The 24570-nt window shown below is 38.1% G+C and overlaps 1 protein-coding gene across 33 annotated transcripts in view; it reads left to right on the forward strand.

Moving 5' to 3' along the window:
• Positions 1-24570, forward strand: part of LOC307187576 (uncharacterized protein) — a 791299-nt gene that overhangs the window by 288920 nt on the left and 477809 nt on the right. For 32 of the 33 annotated variants that reach the window (XR_013828646.1, XR_013828647.1, XR_013828648.1 and 29 more), the window contains one exon: positions 11803-11927. The exons of the other annotated variant lie outside the window; for it this stretch is intronic. The gene's annotated coding sequence lies outside the window, so the exon portion shown is untranslated. The remainder of the gene's footprint in view (positions 1-11802; positions 11928-24570) is intronic. 33 annotated transcript variants of the gene reach the window in all.

A 24570-nucleotide genomic window follows, 5' to 3' on the forward strand; every position in this document is an offset into this window, starting at 1 on the left:
TTCCTCATCTTTAAGTGAGTGATAGAGATGACTGCTCAGCTGGCCTCACAGGCTCTTTATCAGGAACAAATGGGATAATGTAGAAAAGAGGGATGGATTTTAAAGTAATAAACACTAACCAAACGTTAGTTATATTTATAGAGCTACTATTTCTTAGGACTTGATGGGTACTTTCTATTTGTTGATGTATTATTCATAAAAACCATGTCAAATTTTGAAAAATACTCAATAGCATATTACATAATGATTGGCGCAAGGTAAACAGTTAATAAATCTATTCTTTTAAAATTTATTGAATCATATCTCCATATGTATTTATTTCTAGAAAGAAAATAATCCAGAATGATATCATATTTTATTTATCTGGACTTTAGACTCTGGTTGGCATTTTCAAATATTCTATCTACAGATATTCTCTTCCTTTGTACTGAACTATTTTGGGAGGAAAAAGATCTTGTGTATTCCTAATAATATAAATTTTACTGCATAAAATATCACTGAGCTACTGTCTACTGTTTTAAACATTTCCCAAGGAAAAATATTTCATCCTGGATTAAACTAGGTGTCTAAATAGATTGATTCTTACCCTGAAGTCACTGAAATAGCATTTTAATGCCACTTTCAAAATATAAATTTTGATGTGGTTTTTGAAAGGTGAAACGAATAAAATTTTTGAAGCTAAAAATAAAGGAGAGACTGTGACAATCATTTTAATACAAAAAACACAGATACACGCTCCATTTGTTATTTTCTAATTTAAATAATATAGTGGTTACTGAGAGACATCAACAATATTTTTGTCAGGTGTCATTATGCACAGATGACAATTATCAGATATTTTGGAATGACAATATAGGGCCTTCGAGTAGATTTCTTTAAATTTGTTCTAAGTGCTTCCAGTCCTGTTTGCTTTCTTTAGGTTTTACTGCATTAGGGGGAAACAGACCTCTTTCTCCTGTGACAAAGAGAGAACCCAGGAAGGGGCAGTTTTTTTCCCCTCACAGGTGATGGAGTTTGTATAAAGAATGCAGTAGATAATAGCTGGCTTGTCTTCTGAACAGATGGTGATGGTCTTGTTGCTAGGATAAGGCCTCAAGAATTTAGTTTTTAATTCCACATTTTTTGCCTCAGTGCCATGAATATCCCTAGGTTTCCCAAGGCAAAACAAACAAACAAACAAACAAAAACCTACACAGGAAGAGTGACAGAGAGAGAGATGGGGCGGTAGAGCAAAGACTGAAGCCAGGTCAATAGAGGCTTTGGGGAAAATGCCTGCTCAGCTGTCTGCAATCACCTGGGTTTGAAAGGCAGGCAGGAAGGAAGATTGGTTTGGCAGAAGAACTGGGCCTTTTGATGCCTCTGATACCACAGAGAAAAATACCCATTTCTTCCCATTAGAAGTCTGTTGACTTTCCTAATTAAGAGAAACATGTTTCTGAAAGTGTTAGCTCTTCCAGCATGACATTTATAAAAGCAACTAGATATACACACAGGAATGTTTGCCAAGAAGTTGGGCTAATGGTGGTCTATGAAGCATTTTACAGAAATATTTTAAAACAGTTGCCATATCTAAAAGTGAATGACTTTCATTCCCTCCAGTCAATTAAACATCTAATTTCAACTCTAGGAGATAATAACTGAAGTATTTTTTTTATAAATGAATAAATAGTTAGAAAACTGTTAAACACATAGCTTCAAAGCATGAAAAATATATTCGTTTAACAGCTTTCTTCTCTTTTTTTTAACATCTTTATTGGAGTATAATTGCTTTACAATGGTGTGTTACTTTCTGCTTTATAACAAAGTGAATCAGTTATACATATATATATATATATATATATGTCCCCATATCTCTTCCGTCTTGTGTCTCCCTCCCTCCCACCCTCCCTATCCCACCCCTCTTGGTGGTCACAAAGCACCGAGCTAATCTCCCTGTGCTATGTGGCTGCTTCCCACTAGATATCTATTTTACGTTTGGTAGTGTATATATGTCCATTGCACTGTCTCACTTTGTCCCAGCTTACCCTTCCCCGACCCTGTATTCTCAAGTCCATTCTATAGGAGGTCTGTGTCTTTATTCCTGTCTTGCTGCTAGGTTCTTCATGACCAATTTTTCTTTTTTTAGATTTCATATATATGTGTTAGCATATGGTATTTGTTTTTCTGACTTACTTCACTCTGTATGACAGACTCTAGGTCCATGCACCTCACTACAAATAACTCAATTTCGTTTCTTTTTATGGCTAATATTCCATTGTGTATATATGATACATCTTCTTTATCCATTCATCGTTGATGGCCAATTAGGTTGCTTCCATGTCCTGGCTGTGGTAAATAGAGCTGCAATGAACATTGTGGTACATGACTCTTTTTGAATTATGGTTTTCTCAGGGTGTATGCCCAGTACTGGGATTGTGCAGTCATATGGTAGTTCTAATTTTAGTTCTTCAAGGAACCTCCATACTGTTCTCCATAGTGGCTGTATCAATTTACATTCCTACCAACAGTGCAAGAGCGTTCCCTTTTCTCGACACCCTCTCCAGCATTTATTGTTTGTAGATTTTTTGATGATGGCCATTCTGACTGGTGTGAGGTGATACTTCATTGTAGTTGTGATTTGCATTTCTCTAATGATTAATGATACTGAGCATTCTTTCATGTGTTTGTTGGCAATCTTCTTTGGAGAAATGTCTATTTAGGTCTTCTGCCCATTTTTGGATTGGGTTGTTTGTTTTTTTGATATTGAGTTGCATGAGCAGTTTGTAAACTTTGGAGATTAATCCTTTGTCAGTTGCTTCGTTTGCAAATATTTTCTCCCATCCTGAGGGTTGTCTTTTCGTCTTGTTTAAGGTTTCCTTTGCTGTGCCAAAGCTTTTAAGTTTCATTCAGTCCCATTTGTTTATTTTTGTTTTTATTTCCATTTCACTAGGAGGTGGGTCAAAAAGGATCTTGCTGTGATGTATGTCATAGAGTGTTCTGCCTATGTTTTCCTCTAAGAGTTTGATAGCGTCTGGCCTTACATTTAGGTCTTTAATCCATTTTGATTTTATTTTTGTGTATGGTGTTAGGGAGTGTTCTAATTTCATTCTTTTACATGTATCTGTCCAGTTTGCCCAGCCCCACTTATTGAAGAGGCTGTCTTTTCTCCACTGTATATTCTTGCCTCCTTTATCAAAGATAAGGTGACCATATGTGTGTGGGTTTATCTCTGAGCTTTCTATACTGTTCCATTGATGTATATTTCTGTTTTTGTGCCAGTACCATCCTGTCTTGATTACTGTAGCTTTGTAGTGTAGTCTGAAGTCAGGGAGCCTGATTCCTCCAGCTACGTTTTTCTTTCTCAAGATTGCTTTGGCTATTCGGGGTCTTTTGTGTTTCCATACAAATTGTGAAATATTTTGTTCTAGTTCTGTGAAAAATGCCAGTAGTAGTTTGATAGGGATTGCATTGAATCTGCAGATTTCTTTGGGTATTATAGTCATTTTCACAATGTTGATTCTTCCAATCCAAGAACACGGTATATCTCTCCATTGATTTGTATTATCTTTAATATCTTTCATCAGTGTCATAATTTTCTGCATACAGGTCTTTTGTCTTCTTAGGTAGGTTTATTCCTAGATATTTTACTTTTTGTTGCAATGGTAAATGGACGTGTTTTGTTAATTTCACTTTCAGATTTTTCATTAGTAGTGTATAGGAATGAAAGAGATTTCTGTGCATTAATTTTGTATCCTGCTACTTTACCAGATTCATTGATTAGCTCTAGTAGTTTCCTGGTAGCATCTTTAGGATTCTCTATGTAAAGTACCATGTCATCTGGAAACAGTGACAGCTCTACTGCTTCTTTTTCCGATTTGGATTCCTTTCATCTCTTTTTCTTCTCTGATGGCTGTGGCTAAAATTTCCAAAACTATGTTGAATACTAGTGGTGAAAGTGGGCAACCTTGTCTTGTTCCTGATCTTAGTGGAAATGGTTTCAGTTTTTCACCATTGAGGACGATATTGGCTGTGGGTTTGTTATATATGGTCTTTATTATGTTGAGGAAAGTTCCCTCTATGCCTACTTTCTGGAGGGCTTTTTTCATAAATGGGTGTTGAATTTTGCTGAAAGCTTTCTCTGCATCTATTGAGCTGATCACATGGTTTTTCTCCTTCAAATTGTTAATATGGTGTATCACATTAAATGATTTGCATATACTGAAGAATCCTTGCATTCCTGGGTTAAACCCCACTTGATCATGGTGTATGATCCTTTTAATGTGCTGTTGGATTCTGTGTGCTAGTATTTTGTTGAGGATTTTTGCATGTATGTTCATCAGTGATATTGGCCTGTAGTTTTCTTTCTTTGTGACATCTGTGTCTGGTTTTGGTATCAGGGTGATGGTGAATGAGTTTGGGAGTGTTCCTCCCTCTGCTATATTTTGGAAGAGTTTGAGAAGGATAGGTGTCAGCTGTTCTCTAAATGTTTGTTAGAATTTGCCTGTGAAAGCATCTGGTCCTGTGCCTTTGTTTGTTGGAAGATTTTTAGTCACAGTTTCAATTTCAGTGCTTCAGTGCTTTCAGTGCTGTTCATATTTTCTATTTCTTCCTGGTTCAGTGTCGGAAGGTTGTGCATTTCTAAGAATTTGTCCATTTCTTCCAGGTTGTCCATTTTATTGGCATAGGGTTGCTTGTAGTAATCTCTCATGATCCTTTATATTTCTGCAGTGTCAGTTGTTACTTCTTCTCTTTTATTTCTAATTCTGTTGATTTGAGTCTTCTCCCTTTTTTTCTTGATGAATCTGGCTAACGGTTTATCAATTTTTTTATCTTCTCAAAGAACCAGCTTTTACTTTATTGATCTTTGCTATCATTTCCTTCATTTCTTTTTCATTTATTTCTGATCTAATGTTTATGAATTCTTTCCTTCTGCTAACTTTGGGCTTTTTTTGTTCTTCTTTCTCTAATTGCTTTAGGTGTAAGGTTAGGTTGTTTATTTGAGATGTTTCTTGTTTCTTAAGGTAGGATTGTATTGCTATAAACTTCCCTCTTAGAACTGCTTTTGCTGCATCCCATAGGTTTTAGGTCATCATGTTTTCATTGTCATTTGTTTCTAGGTATTTTTTGATTTCCTCTTTGATTTCTTCATTGATCTCTTGGTTATTAAGTTGTGTATTGTTTAGCCTCCATGTATTTGTATTTTTTACAGATTTTTTCCTGTAATTGATATCTAGTCTCATAGAGTTGTGGTCTGAAAACATACTTGATACGATTTCAGTTTTCTTCAATTTACCAAGGCTTGATTTGTGACCCAGGATATGATCTATCTTTTTTTTTTTTTTTTTGCGGTACGCGGGCCTCTCACTGTTGTGGCCTCTCCCGTTGTGGAGCACAGGCTCCGGACGCGCAGGCTCAGTGGCCATGGCTCACAGGCCTAGGCGCTCTGCTGTATGTGGAATCTTCCCAGACTGGGGCACGAACCCATGTCCCCTGCATTGACAGGCGGACTCTCAACCACTGCGCCACCAGGGAAGCCCATGATCTATCTTTGAGAATGTTCCATGAGCACTTGAGAAGAATGTGCATTCTGTTGTTTTTGGATGGAATGTCCTATAAATATCAATTAATTACATGTTGTTTAATGTATCATTTAAGGCTTGTGTTTCCTTATTTATTTTCATTTTGGATGATCTGTCCATTGGTGAAAGTGGGGTGTTAAAGTCCCCTACTATGATTGTGCCACTGTTGATTTCCCCTTTTACGGCTGTTAGTATTTGCCTTATGTATTGAGGTGTTCCTGTTTTGGGTGCATAAATATTTACAATTGTTATATCTTCTTCGTGGATTGATCCCTTGATCATTATGTAATGTCCTTCTTTGTCTCTTGTAATAGTCTTTGTTTTAAAGTCTATTTTGTCTGATATGAGAATTGCTACTCCAGCTTTCTTTTGATTTCCATTTGCATGGAATATCTTTTTCCATCCCCTCACTTTCAGTCTGTATGTGTCCCTAGGTCTGAAGTGGGTCACTTGTAGACAGCATATATACAGGTCTTGTTTTTGTATCTATTCAGCCAATCTATGTCTTTTGGTTCGAGCATTTAATCCATTTACATTTAAGGTAATTATCGATTTGTATGTTCCTATTACCATTTTTGTAATTGTTTGGGGTTTGTTATTGTTGGTCTTTTCCTTCTCTTTCGTTTCCTGCCTAGAGAAGTTCATTTAGCATTTGTTGTAAAGCTGTTTTGGTGATGCTGAATCCTCTTAGCTTTTGCTTGTCTGTAAACGTTTTCATTTCTCTGTCAAATCTGAATGAGATCCTTGCTGGGTAGAGTAATCTTGGTTGTAGCGTTTTCTCCTTCATCACTTTAAATGTATCATGCCACTCCCTTCTGATTTGCAGAGTTTCTGCTAAAAGATCAGCTGTTAACCTTTTGGGGATTTCCTTGTGTGTTATTTGCTGTTTTTCCCTTGCTGCTTTTAATATTTTTTCTTTGTATTTAATTTTTGATAGTTTGATTAATATGTGTCTTGGTGTGTTTCTCCTTGGATTTTTCCTGTATGGGACTCTCTGTGCTTCTTGGACTTGATTAACTATTTCCTTTCCCATATTAGGGAATTTTTCAACTATAATCTCTTCAAATATTTTCTCAGTCCCTTTCTTTTTCTCTTCTTATTCTGGGACCCCTATTATTCTAATGTTAGTGCGTTTAATGTTGTCCCAGAGGTCTCTGAGACTGGCCTCAATTCTTTTCATTCTTTTTTCTTTATTCTGCTCTGCAGTAGTTATTTCCACTATTTTATCTTCCATGTCACTTATCCATTCTTCTTCCTCAATTATTCTGCTATGGGTCCCTTCTAGAGATTTTTAAATTTTATTTATTTTGTTGTTCATCATTGTTTGTTTGCTCTTTATTTCTTCTAGGTCCTTGTTAAACGTTTCTTGTATTTTCTCCGTTCTATTTCCAAGATTTTGGATCATCTTTACTATCATTATTCTGAATTCTTTTTCAGGTAGACTGCCTATTTCCTCTTCATTTGTTTGGTCTGGTGGGTTTTTGCCTTGCTCCTTCATGTGCTGTGTTTCTCTGTCTTCTCATTTTGCTTAACTTACTGTGTTTGGGGTCTCCTTTCGCAGGCTGCAGGTTCGTTGTTCCCAATGTATTTGATGTCTTTCCTCAGTGGCTAAAGTTGGTTCAGTGGGTTGTGTAGGCTTCCTGGTGGAGGGGACTAGTGCCTGTATTCTGGTGGATGAGGCTGGATCTTGTCTTTCTGGTGGGCAGATCCACATCTGGTGGTGTGTTTTGGGGTATCTGTGGCCTTATTATGATTTTCGGCAGCCTCTCTGCTAATGGATGTGGTTGTGTTCCTGTCTTGCTAGTTGTTTGTCATAGGATGTCCAGCAATGTAGCTTGCTGGTCGTTGAGTGGAGCTGGGTCTGGGCATTGAGACAGAGATCTCTGGGAGATTTTCTCCATTTGATATTACATGGAGCTGGGAAGTCTCTTGTGGACTAGTGTCCTGAACTTGGCTCTCCTACCTCAGAGGCACAGCCCTGGTGCCTGGCTGGAGCACCAAGAGCCTGTCATCTGCACGGCTCAGGATAAAAGGGATAAAAGAAAGAAAGAAAGAAGGTAAAATAAAATAAAATAAAGTAAAATAAAATAATTAAAATAAAATATAATTATTAAAATTTTTTTAAGTAATAAAAAAAAAGAAACAAAAAAGAGAGCAACCAGACCAAAAATCAAATCCACCAATTATATCAAGTGCTATAAACTATACTAAAAAAAAAAAAAAAAAAAGGAACGGACAGAGAGAACCCTAGGACAAATGGTAAAAGCAAAGCTCTACAGACAGAATCACACACAGAAGCATACACATACACACTCACAAATAGAGAAAACGTTAAAAAATATATATATATCGTTGCTCCCAAAGTCCACCTCCTCAATTTGGGATGATTCGTTGTCTATTCAGGTATTCCACAGATGCAGGGTACATTAAGTTGATTGTGGGGATTTAATCCGCTGCTCCTGGGGCTGCTGGGAGAAATTTCCCTTTTTTTTCTTTGTTCGCACAGTTCCTGGGATTCAGCTTTGGATTTTCCCCTGCCTCTGCGTGTAGGTCGCCTGAGGTCGTCTGTTCCTGCTCAGACGGGATGGGGTTAAATTAGCAGCTTATTAGGGGGCTGTGGCTCACTCAGGCCTGGGAGAGGGAGGGGCATGGAATGTTGGGCGAGCCTGCGGCAGCGGCCAGTGTGACGTCGCACCAGCCTGAGGCGCGCAGTGTGTTCTCCCAGGGGAAGTTGGCCCTGGATCACGGGACCCTGGCAGTGGCGGGCTGCACAGGCTCCTGGGAGGGGCGGTGTGGACAGTGACCTGTGCTTGCACACGGGCTTCTTGGTGGCTGCAGCAGCAGCCTAAGCATCTCATGCCTGTCTGTGCGGTGCACACTGATAGCCGCGGCTTGCGCCTGTCTCTGGAGGTCCTTTAAGAGGTGCTCTTAATCCCCTCTCCTCGCACACCAAGACACAAAGAGGCAAGAAAAAGTCTCTTGCCTCTTCGCCAGCTCCATACTTTTCCCAGGCTCCCTCCCGACTATCCATGGTGCACTAAACCGTTCAGGCTGTGTTCACACAGCCAACCCCAGTCCTCTCCCTGGGATCTGACCTCCGAAGCCCGAGCCTCAGCTCCCAGCCCCTGCCCGTCCCGGCGGGGTAGCAGACAAGCCTCTTGGGCTGGTGAGTGCCGGTCGGCACGGATCCTCTGTGCGGGAATCTCGCCACTTTGCCCTCCGCACCCCTGTGGCTGCACTCTCCTCCGTCACTCCGAAGCTCCCCTCCCGCCACCCCCCATCTCGGCCAGTGAAGGGGCTTCCTAGTGTGTGGAAACCTCTCCTCCTTCACAGCTCCCTCCCACTGGTGCAGGTCCCGTCCCTATTCTTTTGTCTCTGTTTTTTCTTTTTCCCTACCCAGGTACGTGGGGAGTTTCTTACCTTTTGGGAGGTCTGAGGTCTTCTGCCAGCGTTCAGTAGGTGTTCTGTAGGAGTTGTTCCACATGTAGATGTATTTCTGATGTATTTGTGGGGAGGAAGGTGATTTCCACGTCTTACTTTTCCACCATCTTAAAACTCCTTTCCAACAGCTTTATTCTTTTATCGCTAATTTACTTCAGAGAATTTCCTCTAGTGTAATTTTCAATAAAATGCTGTTATTTTGAAGTCTTCTTTATTGAATACAAGAGCTATGCATATGATTGTAGGCCAATAGTCTAAAAGACTTGGGGATGCTGAACACTCAACTGTGAGTGAGGGTGTCTGTGTGTTAGGACCGGATTACCTGCCAGGGTTGTCGGATCATATGCCTGATTGGTCAGTTCATCAAATCGTCCATTTTGTTGCATGTCCTCCCCCAACCCCCAAACACACACTGTAACTGACATTAATCACTTGTCTCAGAACTCTCTGGATGTGACTTTAATCATTCAATAGTTGACCATATGATTTTTATGACTAATGTGACCGTTGGCATTGTATGCAAGTCCCCCACTTAACCTGAGTCTCACCATAAAATGTTAACATGTGTTTGCTGAGTCTCTACGCTGAAGTTCAGACTAAGATCGGGCCCCTGCTAGTGCTGAGAAATCTATACCTCACTCAACATTGTTATTGGGCATACTGCATTGAGAGCTGTTGCTGAAGCTTGTAGTACTTAGACTGAGAGTATAAATCACATACTATTATTGTTTCAAAAGGGGCCAATCACACTCAGGTTTTATACTAGCTGCTTTGGAGGGAAAGGATGCCATAGGTTCTCCTTTGCACACCTCCTCTAACCTTTGCATTCATGACCTACTGCAATTCTGCATCCCCTGACAAACCATCCAGTGTTTTAGGGGCTCTTCTTGTAAAATGGCCTAACATTTGTCTTTTTAAAATCCCTACCCTTGGGCTTCCCTGGTGGCACAGTGGTTGAGAGTCCGCCTGCCGATGCAGGGGACACGGGTTCGTGCCCTGGTCCGGGAAGATCCCACATGCCATGGAGCGGCTGGGCCCGTGAGCCATGGCCACTGAGCCTGCGCGTCAGGAGCCTGTGCTCTGCAATGGGAGAGGCCACAATAGTGAGAGGCCGGTGTACCGCAAAAAAAAAAAAAAAAATTCCCTACCCTCATCAAAATTACCTGTTTGGTATTATACTCCCTCAGGGCCTTTAAGTAAACTATCTGTATGGTCTGATTGATTTAATTCAAGGTAAGTTGTTATTGACTTATTAATGGCTTCATAGGTAATATCCTTGTTTTCTGGTAAAGATTTTTAACGACACGCAAAAATAACGGCTAGTGATTAGAATTCTAAATGCTACAGGAAAAATGGTAATAAGAACATGGGGAATGGAACAGATATTTTTGGCAGAAATGCTTTTCAGTATTTCTTAACGCATGTCATGTAAATGGCTGCCTTTTCTACTAAATGACTGACCAGCTTTGTTTTAGAGAATTTTTGCCATATTCAACTGTATGTGTGTCTGGAGATGTGGTAGACGCCATAATCTGGCTCTTTATTTCTACTGGCTAAGGCATGCTATAAAATGTGTCCTCCAAAAAAGCAGACTTCATTTAAATAACCGATTGTTTTGGAATTGCCCAATTACTAAACTATTCATTTGGCCAAATTTACTTTAAGAAATTATTTCCAAACTTATTTGCATGGAGACACAGGCATATTTTATCTCAAATTAATTTATCTCAAGTTTCATACTCCAAACATTGGATCTTCGCAGAACACATGTCCTTATGTAATTTGCATTCATCAAAGAAGTACATGATTGAGTTTCACCTGATTGTGCAAGTTACAAGTGAATCTGATATATCTCTCTGTGTTTTCTTATTATTTCCAGTTTTAATAAATAGAGAAACAAAGGCATTAATATTCAATTTTAAATGTAGAAAAAAACCACAAGTATTTTCAACTCAAATCCTGTAATTCAATGTCCTTTAAATTTAAATAGTTTTTATTTTATGATATTTTACTCAAAGCATTTCACCTTATGTTTATTTCCAAAATTCCATGGGTGTATGTGTATATCTGTATATGCTTTATATTTGGACAGCCAGATTTTTTTTTTTTTTTCCGGTATGTGGGCCTCTCACTGTTGTGGCCTCTCCCATTGTGGAGCACAAGCTCCGGACGTGCAGGCCCAGCGGCCATGGCTCATGGGCCCAGCCGCTCCACGGCATGTGGGATCCTCCCAGACCAGGGCACGAACCCGTGTCCCCTGCATCGGCAGGCGGACTCTCAACCACTGCACCACCAGGGAAGCCCGGACAGCCAGATTTTTTAAAAAGACCATCATGTTGCAGAATTATCAGATCCCCAGAAAGCTGACTTTAACAACTGTGAAGTCCTGTTGACTGTGGCCTTAAATCTCTCCCCACCCCTTTTAAATATACAGAGCTCATGGTGGCAGCAGACTTTAAAATTCTGATTTATGACTATTCCCTTTTAACACTTTCATGATTTGAATGACCACTAAGGCAGGTTTGAAACCAAAACGGAATAGTGAAAGGTCATGGCTGTTGCTACAGAAATCTTGTTGGGTTCTGTGGGACCAGTTATTTCTGATTAAGACACTTCAGTTGGCCAAGCTTATCAATGGGCATCAAGTAACGGATTTGCAAACAGGCCTGCTTGGAAGAGGGAAAAGTTAAGGCTGGAGAAAATAATCATAGGTTTCCTTTTTTTTTTTTTTTTTAAACACTGTTTTCTCTACATGTATCACTTTATTTCTTGATTTTAATGAAGTGTATATATTTTCTGACAGCCATGAAAACTATGTGATATGAAGAGAAATGCCATTGTTCTTATTGGATAATTTCCTATCAGAGCCCATCAGGGGGTCCAGGCATTTACAATGAAGATCAGTAATTGTACTATCTTGCTTGGTGGGTAAGTCATTCAGAAGGGAGCAAACTGTAAAAACTGAGCCTGCTATTTTTTGGTGAGTGCCTCGTCAATCTGTTTAAGTAAACTTTGGTATTACCCAGAAGATTGTTCTCTCCTAATTATATTGCTAACACTGTGTTCAAATTGTGTGAACATTCTGTCTTAAATGAACTCCACTGCATGTAGATTTTGCAGGGATCTCTAAACAGAGGGTGGTTTCATTTGTACCACAGTTATGGATATTTTATATACAGCCCAGTGAGTTAAAGACAAAAGTTGTTTTTAGCAGTTTAATGAAAAAAGTATAAATTTATGTACAAATATAAAAAGTATAGAGAAAAAATGAGGATATTACTTGATACTGTATGATTTTATATCTGAGTATAATAGTCACTCTCCTGGTTTATTTCTTGGCAATCCCTAAAGAGCTTAGCACTGTACCTAGCATAGGATAAAATAAAAAACTGACTAATATGATGGATAGAAATGGATTAGATCTAATTACAGCCTGTTTCAAGTACAAAAAATATAAAGAGCAGATTTAGAAAAGATGTTTGGGGGAAATTTGGGATTAGAATAAAAACAGGAAGTCCATTGAGAAAGTTAGCATTTTATCCCAAATCAAAATTCTTCTGATTCATGGGATGTGGACTAGCTGGAGGGAAGGAATGACAACGATAAGATAACGGGACAAGTTGCCTTTATTGTCTGCAATTCATTGACTTCATAATTATATATCAGAGAACAGGATTTCAGGGCATAGTGCACTGAACAAAAACTTTTGAGATTATGACTAAGTAAACTAGATTCTGTGAGTATTTGAAGCTACTCCCTGAAGTTGTGAAAAGGAAGGAATAGTTCTTCCTAGGGTGCTTAACCAAACTGGCATTGGGTACATGGAGAATCTGACTCGATACAAAAGAGATAACACACACCATATGATATGTTATCTGAACTATATGTTCCCTACTATTTTCAGTACCATTTTGAAGGTTATGAGATTGATTCACCCTCTATCTTTTTTTTTTTTTGCGGTACGCGGGCCTCTCACTGTTGTGGCCTCTCCCGTTGCGGAGCACAGGCTCCGGACGTGCAGGCTCAGCGGCCATGGCTCACGGGCCCAGCCGCTCCGCGGCATGCGAGATCTTCCCGGACCGCACCGGGGCACGAACCCATGTCCCCTGCATCGGCAGGCGGACTCTCAACCACTGTGCCACCAGGGAAGCCCCACCCTCTATCTTGTATTGCTTTTATCTTTTTCTAGAGAAAGGGGAGATCATTATATATTACTGAATATATTTGTTAGTATATTCTGCACGTAAAAATCTAAAATCATTCTTAATGCTTTAAGAGGATGGATTATTTTTATTTCACTGCCTACAGATTATTGACATCCTTTCTCTATTTCAACAAACGATTTTGCTCTTTGCTGTGAGTTCAACACTATAGAGATAGGGATGAGAAAACTGGCAAAATAGAGAAGAAAAAATAAGCATACACATACCCTCTAGAAGAATACACTTCAGATCCTAAAAAATTTTATCCGTGATGATGCAAGAGCTGTTTTACTCAAACAAAATCTAACCTCATTCAGTCATCTTTTTATAAGCCTTAGAACTTGGCTATGAAGATTATGATATTTGGTAACTCATTTGAACAATACCCAAAGGGCTTCTTTTAACTTTGTACTTTTTGCAGAGAGCAAAGGTGGAGAGAAGTGAGAAGAAAATAACATTCAACACATAGTTATTCGGCAGGCACTGGGCTAAGTACTTGCAAATGCCCTTTTAAAAAAAATTTACTCTTTATAAGAGGTATCCAAAATAGCTATCTTGATCCTCATTTATCATCTGAAAACATAGATTCAGAGAAATTGAATTACTTGCACAGGTTCACAAGGGCAGGGACCATGTCTGGTTTTTTTTCCTCTCTCACTACACTCTCTCTTAGTACCTAGTGGTGGTTGGCACCTCACTAGTACTCATTCCACATTTATTTCAATTGACAGTGAATAAAGTTCCAAAGCCTATTATTTCCTCATTATTGTTATAGTATCCATACTCTGAAATAAACTATGTACTATTATTGAATTCTGTTAGCTTTGACTATACATTATATAGAGTTTGCTTTATTTATTATTGTTTTTTTGTATACTTCAGTTAACCAGTATGGTTTTGGTGATAGCTATAAGCCACTCCTCATTAGAAAACTGGAGAAACGCCTTAGCCAGTAATTGTCTCTGTGGTCCATATCCAAGTCCGGTTCCATCTGTTCAAAATAGATTACCATCCAACGGTAAGCTGCCCCTCAACACCATAGGATCAAAAGAATCTGGTCAGCAGATCAGAAAATACTTTTGGCTGGCTGCTTTGACCCATAATCCATTTCTCTCCCAGCTCCCCACTATCCAGTGTAAGTCAATGTGGATATCATCTCCCCAGATTTCCATAGGAAGAACCAGACTACCTAGCTTTTCATCATATTCTGGGGTGTCTCATATACACAAAGTTTCTCCATTTTTTCTCTCCATTAACCTCTTAAGTTTCTTGCAGTCAGAGATCATAGCTGAATGTTTTACTACTGAATTAGCAGTATCTAACTCAGCACCCAGTCTGCAGTACTTACTTAATAGCTATCTTCTGGTTGAATGAAAAAATCCCTTGCTCACTGGCTACTGTTTACTGTTGGAAGGTTTCAAGCATGCCCTGTTCCTTCTCCTAAACTTAATTATATGCTACCCCTTTCACCATGTGTATTAGTTTGCTGGGGCTTCCACAACAAAATACCACAGACTGGGTGGCTTAAACAGAAGAAATTTATTTTCCCACAGTTCTGGAGGTTAGAAGTCTGAGATCAAGAAGGTGGCAGAGTTGGTTTCACCTGAGGGTCTCTGTCTTTGGCTTGCAGCTGGCCACCTTCTTGCTGTGTCCTCATACGGTTGTGCCTAGGTCTCCATGTTGTCTTTGGCCTATTCTGTTCTTATAAGGACACAAACCATACTGGACTAGGACAACCCCCCACCCCCATATGACATCATTTTACCTTAATTACCTCTATATAGGCCTTATCTCCAGATACAGTCACATTCTAAGGTATTGGGAATTAGAACTTCAACATATAAATTGGGGAGGGGGGGCACAATTCAGCCCATAACACCATGGGGTGGAGTGGGAGCAGAGAGAAGCTTCAAATGCCCCCTTCCCTAATAATTTTCCCTTATAGGTGGTAGAGTAGAAATTCCACCCCTATCTGAAAATATGAGAACTGGGGAACCAGTATTTTTCTCCCCAGATCTATCTCCCACAAATGTGTGAAATGCAAAGGATGTTAGGAAATAAAATTCTCTTTTAATGTTAGCAAGTTCTGTAAGTGCTCCTCTCAACATGCTTGCAAATTACCTCTAAAAAGAACTTTCAACCTAATAATGCTTTGTGCCTATAAAGGCCCACAAAAGTCTCTAAGTCTATGATGGAAAGGTTATATAGATTTTCCTACTTTTAAGTAAGATAAAAATGTATTTTAGGTTGTGTGTTGCCTGAAAAATATCCTGCATATCACTCACAAAGTAGTTTCTTTATTTTATAATTTCTATATTAGTTTGAGTAAGAGTACTGACCTCCTGATGTGATTGCCAGCCTAGGACTATTATATGAGCAAGAAATAAATTTCAGTCAGGTTTATTTGTTTTACTGGTTTGCCTCATCTAATTAAAACAGAAATTAGTATCTTGAAGTATATTGATGCCATATCAAAAACTTAAAATACAGGGCATTGACTTATAATAGTTGAGCAGCAGAAAATAGGGAAACAACTATTGGGGAATGGAAAGATATTAGAGATCTATGTTATGCAGTAGCTAAATATTTGATAAAACTATTGGCTGCAACAACCTGCAAGGCAGATATTCTGAGCCTGCTAATCTAGGAAAAGTTGTTAGAAAGAGCTAGAATGTTTGTGTGTTGCTCTTTGCTGCATTTGGCATAGCATTACAAGGATGAGATGAGCTCAGGAAAGGATAGGCTAATTTGTAAGCATAAATGGCCTCCTAGGAATGTAAAGGCTAACTGCTTCTGTACTCCAAAATGTAGGCTAAAGACTGTGACTGTCAAAGTCCCAATAATGCTTCTCAGTTAAAAAACAAAAAAAGACTTATTATAGCAAAGATAAAATTAAGCATGTTGGGAGTTCTACTTCTGGCATGACAATGTGAGGAGCTTCTCAGATCTTCTCCCCAGTAAAACTGGAGAAAATTAAAAAAATAAGATTGAGGTCTCTGAAAATGACCCTATGGACATACAGCAAATGAAGAAATATTTATCCAAGAAAATCTACTAAAATTGGTAAGAACTGTGAGATTATGTGGTATTTGAACAAAGACCCACAGCCTCCCTCTGACTCTCATCTCAGGGAGATAGACACTCCACCTGAGACTGCTATAGCCAAGAGCACACGGCTCCTTTTCTCTTCCAATTCCCAGTTGGAGGGTTATCTTCCTGAGAGGGACAGGTCATCAGCATTTCTTATCCTGTCCCAGCAACCTGTTGTTGAGGCTAGGTGCTGGGCAAGTGTGGCTAAATGAGTCCCCTTCATCTTTCCAGCTTCCACTCATAGGATGGAGGCTCTACCTTGGATGCAGCACCACTGAGAGCACTGTGGTCATGATGGCCTTGCTCTGGCTCATGGCATGGGAGTTTCCACACTGAGAGAGGCAAGTTAAGGAGATTTGGAGCTGTTGCCTTCCATGCTTCTCTACTTAGTGCAAAACTCCTAAAGTAGAGATGTTGTTCAGAGAGAACATGTCATTATCCTCCCCACCCCACTGCATGGCTCAGAGGTTTTTCTGGAAATGGGGGGCAGAGAAGCAAGCCATGGAACTATGTCTCCAAACTTTCCCCCAGAGTAATTGCCTTTATTTGTAAAGTGTGGAGGGGTGTGGAGGAGTTCAAGTCTAAGGGCACTCTAAAAAAGAGAGTGGAAGTTGTAGTAAAAGGAGATTGTTAGATTCATTCCAGATGTAAGCTAAATTGTAGGCTGGCTAGTTTACTGGAGAGAAATGGGGAAAGAGACAGCTGGGAAGAGCCCCCCGGTGTCAGAGCAAATCCCAACACTGACCTAGGACTATCCCTTCAAAGAGCCTGACTTGATTGGCTTAGCATGTGAAGCAATTTATGCCCCAGAACATTGTTGGAAACAGTAGAACAATCAGCCAGAAATTAGTGGAGCTTAACAGTGTGGTCAGGGAAAAGATAGTCAAAGATAGCTCTGCCAAAACCAATGTTATTACAGGGCATTCTGGGGGCATACCCAAGTCTGTGCCCCTTCAGAAGCAACAACAGAAGCTTCACACTATGTGGGGGTGAGGGCAGATAGACTTCACTAAAATCATCCGTCTAGTCACTGAACACCGAAGTAAATAAATTACAATAGTAAGACCCAGAAGGCGAGGGCCAAATGCTTAAATTTGCTATAATATATGATCTAAAATGTTTAATTTCCAACCAAAAAATTGAGACATGCAGGCAATCAAGAAAGTATAACCTGTACACCAGAAACAAACAGGTAACAGAAACTATTGTGATAAAAACCAGATGTTGGATTTAGCTGTCAAAGATTTCAAAATATCCATTATAAATATGTTCAAAGAATTAAGGAAACCATGATTAAAAATTAAAAATGACAATGATGCATCAAATGCAGAATATCAAAAAGAGCTAGAAATTATAAAAAAAGAACCAAATGGAAATTCTGCAATCAAAATTTTAATAACTGAAATTTTAAAAATTACTAGACGGGCTTGATAGTAGATTTGAAACTGTCAGAAGAAAAAACAACTCACAAACTTTTAGAATGATAGAAATTATGCAATCCAAAGAACAGAGAAAAAGAATGAAGGAAAGTAAACAGTGCCTCAGAGAAATGTAGAACATCATTAGCACAACAACATATACCTAGTGGGACTACCAGAAGGAGAAGAGAGGGAGAATAGCAGAATAAATATTTGAAGAAATATTTGCTGAAAATTTCCCATATTTATTGACAAATATTGACATACACATCCAGGAAGCTCCATGAATCCCAAATTAGATAAACACAAAGAAATCTACAAATAGACACATCACAGTAAAAATTCTGAAAGGTAATGACAAGGAGAACATCTTGAAAGCTGCAAGGGAAAAATGACTTAGCATTTACAAGGAAACTCCAATAAGGTTTACAGCTGACTTCTCATCAGAAACAATGAAGGTTGGAAAGCAGTGGGATAACATAGTCTATCCTTTCTCAAAATCAAGTGTTCAAAGAAAAAAAACCTGTCAACCTAGAATCTTATATCTAGCAAACTTACCTTTCAGAAATAAAGGCAAAATAAAGACATCCCCAGATAAACAGAAACTGAGAGTATTTAGTAGAACTGACTTGTAAGAAATACTAAACAGATTTCTTCAGGCTGAAAGCAAGTGACCCCAAACAGAAGTTCAAATCTAAAAAAAATAAAGCAAAAAAGAGCACTGGTAAAGGTAATTATGTAATCTTAATAGACAGTTTAAATGCATATTTATTCTCATTTATTTTCTTGGCTGACTTAAGCAATTATATAAAGTCATATGCATATAATGTGTTGTTGGGTCTATAACATAAAGAAATGTAATGTATTTGTCAATAATAGCACAAAGAGGTGGGTTGGAGTAAAGCTGTAATGGGCTAAGAAAATGATTCCAGATGGTAATTTAAATTCACAGGAACAAATGAAGAGAACTAGAAATGATAAACAAGAAGGTTAACACAGCAAAAGCTATTAATATACACTTGCTCTCCTTTTTCCATTTATCTTCTTTAAAATATATAAAATATAATGTATCATTGAGTTTGTAACATTTATAAATGTAATAGATGTATAAAAATAATACCCCCAAAATGGGGAAAAGAGAATATAGCTATATAGGAGTAACATTTCCATATCTCATGGAAATTAATTTAGTATAAATCTGTAGCTGTTTCTGATAAGAGGTATATCACGAGCCCTAGAGCAATCATTAAGGAAATAACAGAAAAAATAATTTAAAAAATCATTAAAAAACTAAATGACACCAAAAGCATGAGCAGCAACAAAACAAATAAATAAATTAGACTTCATCAAAATTAACTTTCCAGAAAGTGAAGACAAACCACAGAATAGAAAAAAAAAATTGCAAATCATATATATGATAAGGAATTTATATCTAGAATATATAAAAGATTCTTACAACTCAATAATAAAAAGACCCCAACTGAAAAATTGTCAAAGGAGCTGAATAGACATTTCTACAAAGAAAATATACAATATCATAAAAAGCTTGATATCACTAGTCATCAGGGAAACAAATCAAAACCGTAACGATCTACCACTTCACATTCACTAGGATGGCTATAATCAAAAAGTCACATAATAATTGTTGGTGAAGATGTGCATAAATTGGACATACACTGCCCAATAGAATACACTGCTCATACATTGCTCATACATTTGCTCATTGCTCATAAATTGGTACAGCTCTTTTGGAAAACAGTCTGGAAATTGCTCAAATAGTTAAACATAGAGTTACCATAGACCCAATAGAGTTACCATAGACCCATAGAGTTACCATATGATCCAATAATTCTACTCACAAGAAATGAGAACACGTCCACAGAAAAAGGTGTACATGAATATTTATAATAGCATTATTTATTATAATGCTATAATAAATTTATTATAATGCTATAATAAATTTATTATAATGCTATAAATAGCATTATTATAGCAAAAAGGTAGAAACAGTTCAAACAGTTCAAATATTCAACAGCTGATGGATGGATAAGTATATGTGACATATCTATGCAGTGGAATATTATTCAGCCATAAAAGGAATGAATGAAGTACTGATACATACTTCAATGTAGCATTGAAAATATTATACTAAATGAGAGAAGTCAATCACAAAAGACCACATATACTCTCATTTTTATGAAATGTGCAGAATAGGCAAATCTATAGAGACAGAAAGTAGTAATTTGCTTTGAGCCAGAGGGGTGGAGGAGTTGGTATATGGTAACTGAAGGGAATGAGATTTCTTTGTGAGGCGATGGAAATGTTCTAAAATTGACTATGATGAGGTTGTACATATTTGTAAATATACTAAAAACCATTGAATTGTATACTTTAAATGGGTGAGTAGAATGGTATATGAATTATATCTCAAAATAATTAAGTGGATTACCTTCTCATTTAAGCCTGTTGTTTTGTTTTAGATGACCCAAATCATTGCCATTAGGTTGAGAGGAAAGCATGAGAGGTAGAAAGCAAAATGAGTTAATAAACACAAAAATTTAAATAAACAGAACCATACAAGAGGCCCAAGTCTTAAATCTGAAAGAGAATTTAAGTGGTTATTACTGACTCAGAGAACTGACTGGAAACAAATATATCAGAAGCCAACTAATATTTTGAGTGATCTGTATTGCTAATAAAACAATAATTCCAGCCTTGCAAAACTCTGTGATTATAAAACAACCCTCAGTTTCCAAAACTTAGATTAGCAGGAAATGAGGAGTGATGTTTTGACCTCTGAAAGTGAGTACATTTTTCATGCTCACTTCAGATATAGGCATGTAGGATAATGGGCAAGGAAGATATCCCCAAGGGTGCAGTGAGGGTCATGGAGAACAATGGGCACAGTAGCTTCTCCCAGAAAGTTAAATCAGTGTCTTGAAACTTGCTGAACTCTCATGAATTGTGGCTTCACCAAGTCTGTCCAGCAGGGTTTCATCATTGCTATGGATATGTGGTTACTGTCTGTCTACCATTTTCCTCTCTTCACAATTGGAGTCTTTTTTTTTCTTTAATCCTTTATTGCCCCTCCCCGCTTCCATCCCCACTGGTAACCACTAGTTTCTTCTCTGTATCTGTGAGGCTGCTGCTGCTTTTTTTTTTTTTTTTTTTTACAACTGGAGTCTTGATTGGAGTTATTTCTGCTCTGCCATTGATGCAGAGGTATATATGGGGGAGAGGAAGGATGTGTCTTCTTGTTTCATAGCTCATAGGACCACAAGAAACCGCTTCACGTTTGAATAGAAAGAAATATAATAATGCAGTGGCCCCTGGGCTTTAAGTGGATTGTCTCTTTCCAGTATATTATTGAATGTGTTCTATGTGTAGGGAGGAGGGTAAACACGACTATGGTGACCAGAAGTGCAGACAATGGCAGAAATTGCTAGGTGTTCAAAAAAAGTCCATAGTCTTCTCTTCTTCATGATCACACAGCTACATTTTCCAGCCTCTCTTATGTTTAATTGTGATCATGTGATAAGGTATAGCCAGTAGAATGTGGGTAGAAGAGAATGTGAATCCTATCCAGGCATGGTCGATTAAAAAACACTGCAAGCTCTTTTCCATTCTTTTCCCCGTTACCTACTGGCTAGAAGGGAGACGATCCTCATGGTGACCTTAGAAGCCATGTGTAGAACATTGCAGAGCCTCCATCACCCCAGGACCTTGAATGACTACATGGAGGAGGGCCTTATCAGTTTTTTTACTCAGTACCATTATTTAAATAGCAAAAGTTTTCTTGAGTTTGTACCATGACACATTTTCAGTCTTTTTTTCTTTTAAAGCAGTTGGCCTCCACGGACTAATATAAATCTCATCATTGAATGCCTTCCCTCTACCTGCTGAATATAATAAACTGTGCTTATTGGCTATTCCTTTTTTTTTTTTAAATTGAGTCATGTGTACTCTGAGTGGTGGTTTCAGTGACTACTCATACTACTTATATTCTATTCCTCTCAAGTTTTATGTCTTTCTCTCCTTGTACTTGATCTTATTGGTAGTTTTATTCCTGTAACTTTTAGTTGTATGTATGGTATATCTGTAACATGGTTTTAAATATAATGGGAAACGAGGAATCTGCTCTCTAAGAAGTTAAATCAGAGGTATATAGACTGGGAAAATATGCACTATGGCTATTCTATATGTCTTCCCTACTCCATACAGTTTGAAAGTTAATGTGTGTGTGTGTGTTTTTTTTAAATAAATCTACATCAGGGGGTGCCTTTGTTCTTTGTGTGTGAAAGGAATAAAATGTATTTAAATCTGTAGTAGTCAATCTGGAGTTTTAGAATTTCTTAAAGCTAATTTGGATTACCATCCAGTAAAATTGATTGCTAACTGCAGAACCAATGACAGTAAGACCCAACAGTTTGGATTGACCATGATCGTGTAGCCTATACACGGCTTTAATTTGGTCCCTGTATCATCTTGGTAGTAGTGTTTCTTTCATTCTTTTCACCTTGCATGTTGAAAAAAATTTCTAGAAAGCATATTAAAAAAAAACCCGGAGTGTTACTCATTTAAATAATTTATTTTTCAATCAGGGACATCAGTTTGATGATTAATACAATGCATTCATTTTCTCCTTTTAAGAAACCTGGAATAAACATGCTTGCACGGTATATATATAATTCATTTAGGTGTTGAAGTCTGAGCCTACATTTGTAAGAGAAAATTTCAAATGAGCCATAATTAATATGTCACTTTAGGAGGAGCAGTGGGATGAGGGGGTGGAAGTAAATGGATCTACCTGATGTTCTTGCAGTGTATGTGTGGAAAGGAGAAATTAAAGTTAATGCACAAAGAAAGGACCAGCTTTGCAAAGACCAGCTTTCTTTGAGTTCACGCCAAAGTAAATAGGTGTATCTGTGGATATCTCCTTCTGGAGGTGTGGAAAGTGTAGGTTAAGTGTGATGGACTGCAGCCCATTTCATGAGAGGAAGTTTGAAGAGTCCATTAATCTGGAAGGTCAGTCTTGTTTTTCTCAGTTCCACTGCCCTTTACTGGGTGAAATGTAAAAAGTTATTTAGCATTTTTAGCTCTCAATTTCTCTGTTGAATGAGGAGAGCCAACAGCAGTCCGCTTCTACCTTGCCTATTAATATGAAGTGATATATTGAAGGCAGAAATGTTATACAAACATATATCATGCTCTATGGTTTAATCTGTGTATCATGATATTGTGACACCATTATCACTGTCATAGGAATTTAGTGTTTCAATATGAGTAAAAAGGCTCTCTGGGGGTCCTTTCAGACTGATTGTCAAGTATTTTCAGTGAAATTTGGTGAATTTAGTTCTTTTCCATACACGCAGGATCAGGAAGGGCTTCCATTCTGTCCCTGTGATGAAACTTATCTGAGTGACTCTAAAAAGAAAGCAGTACTTTTTGGACTTCTGGTTAATTTCAGGACCATCACTAATGGATCATGAGGGAAGAGTCTTCTTTCTTTCCTGGGCTTGGCTCTGCAGGATTGCCCTCATACATTTCTTTCCTATACAAAGCTATTACTGAACACACATTGGCCCAGTAAATCGATCCAAAAAGAAAAAAAGAAAAGTATGAGCCCTTTGAGGAATACTGTTGTGGGTTGTGGGTTGTGTCCAGTTGAGGTGACCTTTTAAAGAGAGACATGGAAGAACAGTGGGCCTAAGGGGAAGAGAACAGGTAGTGAGAGAACTTAACAACATATCCTTTCAAGGACTGCTATTACAGTTTAGTCTGGAAATGAGATTCATTATGAAAGCCATAGTAGCACACTGCTAGTGTACTGTTCCAGAGAAGAAAATGAAAAGACAACAACAACAAAAAAGTGAAGACAACGCAGAACCAGAGGATATATGTTATAGAAGTGGAATTTGGTTGAATACAATGGAAATAAACCCATTAATATCTAGTGTTGCTAAATTATAGTATTGGGTTCCAGATCACAGAAATTATTTTAGATGACATTAGTAGTTGATTTATTAAATAAGTTTGAAAACACTGGGAAGAAAGTTTAAGTTTACTTGAGTTGCTTGAGTAAAATTAAGAGTGCAGACTCAGGAATCAGAGGAACTGGAATTCCATTCTGGGCTCCATTATCTACTAGGTAGTTGTCTTTGATATTTAATATCTTAAAAATTTATTTTTTATTTTTAATATCTTTATTGGATACAGTTGCTTTACAATGGTGTGTGAATTGTGAATCAGCTATATATATACATATATCCCCATATCCCCTCCCTCTTGCGTCTCCTTCACCCCTCTAGGTGGTCACAAAGTACCAAGCTGATCTCCCTGTGCTATGCAGCTGTTTCCCACTAGCTATCTATTTTACAGTTGGTAGTGTATATATGTCCATGCCACTCTCTCACCTAGTCCCAGCTTACCCTTCCCCCTCCCCATGTCCTCAAGTCCATTCTCTATGTCTGTGTCTTTATTCCTGTTCTGCCCCTAGGTTCTTCAGAACCTTTTTTTTTTTTTTTTAGATTCCATGTATATGTGTTACCATATGGTATTTGTTTTCCTCTTTCTGACTTACTTCACTCTGTATGACAGACACTTAGGTCCATCAGCCTCACTACAAAGAACTCAATTTTGTTACTTTTTATGGCTGAGTAATATTCCATCGTATATATGTGCTACATCTTCTTTATCCATTCATCTGTCAATGGCCACTTAAGTTGCTTCACTGTCCTGGCTATTGTAAATAGTGCTGCAATGAACATTGTGGTACATGACTCTTTTTTTTTTTTTTTTTTGCAGTATGCGGGCCACTCACTGTTGTGGCCTCTCCCATTGCGGAGAACAGGCTCTGGACAC

The sequence above is a fragment of the Stenella coeruleoalba genome (genome assembly GCF_951394435.1).
Source record: "Stenella coeruleoalba genome assembly, chromosome: 6".
NCBI classification, from domain to species: domain Eukaryota; kingdom Metazoa; phylum Chordata; class Mammalia; order Artiodactyla; family Delphinidae; genus Stenella; species Stenella coeruleoalba.